The 1,837-nt window shown below is 37.2% G+C and overlaps 1 protein-coding gene across 4 annotated transcripts in view; it reads right to left on the bottom strand.

Moving 5' to 3' along the window:
* Positions 1–1,579: 1,579 nt before the first annotated feature.
* vegfaa (vascular endothelial growth factor Aa) overlaps positions 1,580–1,837 on the bottom strand; it is a 17,386-nt gene continuing 17,128 nt past the window's right edge. For all 4 annotated transcript variants that reach the window (XM_032531860.1, XM_032531859.1, XM_032531858.1 and 1 more), the window contains one exon: positions 1,580–1,837. This exon is cut by the window's right edge. The gene's annotated coding sequence lies outside the window, so the exon portion shown is untranslated.

The following is a 1,837-nucleotide window of genomic DNA, read 5'->3' as shown; positions in this document are numbered from 1 at the left end:
GATTGCACAGTTAACTGGAACTGACTACACATTCTGTAGATGTGCCACCATCCTTGTCTACTTTCTGGTCTATATCCGTTTTATTCCATATTTATTACCACAACAGCTGCTGTTTCACTCTGAGAAACCTCTCTTGTTCATTAATTTAATAAATTGTTATGTACAATGAGTCCCCTGGTGTATTTATTTCTGTTATTGCAACAGTTAGTGCAACAACAGAATTAACCCATTGGGGTTCAATCACCACACAAGCTGGTTAACAACAAATCCTTCCATCAAGTTGTTTATCACTGCTTTACAAAATGACCCAAAGTGTTTTGTCGATGTTGTGCAGCCACACTGCAGCACTGTTGGTTGGTAGGTCCACCACTTTGGTCCACAAGTGGTTGACGCTTTTGATTCAGAGTGAGATGTCCTAACAACTATGGAATGGGTTACAATGAAGCTGGTACAGATATTCATCTTCTTCAGAGGATGACTTGTAATATTTTGGTAACCCCCTCTATTTATTATCATTATAAGGTCAAAACATTGCAAAAAATATTCTGACATCAAGCTTGGCACAAAACTTAATACAGATGTATCCTCATGACGCTGATCCCGACTCTAGCGCCACCAGCAACTAGTAGATGGATTGTCATGACAGTCATGCTCACCCAAGATAAACTGTTGTAGATGGTGATCCTCTGACTATATCTGTAGTGTCAGTTTACATTGTTATTTGCTCAATACTTTGGTTTATGACCAAATACCTGTAAAGCTATGACATCCCCATAAGCCTTAGCTGCACTTTGTGTTTACACTTAATTCGCTGTCTAGCATGGCTGAACACTACAGATAAGATTGTGTTCATGGTTGAGATTATAAAAAGGTTGTCCTCATTGTTAAAAGAGTCCTGCAGTGGTCCAGGTTCTAATCCGATCTGCGGCCATTTTGCTGCCTGTCATCCCCCATCTCTCTCCCCCTTTCACATCTATCCACTGTCACTCTGAATAAATGGAAAAGCCCCAAAAAATTCTTTAAAAAAAAAAGTAGTCAATACTGGTCTTGCCTAATCTGCTGTAACCACCATGGCTGACAGTGAGACAACTGTCAGTCAAACTTTATATGGTTTATAAAATTTCTTTAAATATGACAAAGTTAACTAATGATATCCTAACTTATATTAGAAAGAAATACTGATTTATAGAATAATATATGGTACTTTTCGAGCTAGATCTCAAAACAGTTGCCAATTTCTTCTCAGTGAGCGTACAGTGGCAACTAGCAGTACTACAGCCTAAACCACTTCTGCAGCTCCTCCAGCTTTTATCCATGCTGGTATAAGAATATGAGATGTACGTACATGAGAAATGAGATATAGTCCCAACCAGTTAGGTTTTTAAATACAACAAACATTAATAAATAAAATCTTTTAACCCTAACTCTGTTCGTCTACATGAAGGCCATGCCAGTGATCTAGCAGGATGTAGATAATCTGACACCATAATTCACACTAAAAAGAGAAGTTTTCAAACTAGTTGCCATTTAATAATGAAAAACAATGTATTTTCAAAATAAATATGTTTTAATACTTACACTAAAAACAACAGAGTATTAATATTGTAAAACATTTTACAGCACCAATAAATATATTAATGTGAAAATATACTAAAAATGTGTGGCTGTACAAACTCAAGAAAAAGTCTTAAATACAAATAGAATGTTGTCATCATCAGAGGACTGGAGAGGCTAGCTACTGAACCAGCAGCCGGTTCTCAGGCCTCAAGTTTGAGGGTGGCAGCACAGAAGGTTGGTTCACATGGACAGAAGTGATACAGCTGGTACTAATACATAG

The sequence above is a fragment of the Etheostoma spectabile genome, chromosome 12, assembly GCF_008692095.1.
Source record: "Etheostoma spectabile isolate EspeVRDwgs_2016 chromosome 12, UIUC_Espe_1.0, whole genome shotgun sequence".
Classification (NCBI taxonomy): domain Eukaryota; kingdom Metazoa; phylum Chordata; class Actinopteri; order Perciformes; family Percidae; genus Etheostoma; species Etheostoma spectabile.
This window is presented reverse-complemented; position numbering and strand designations above follow the sequence as displayed.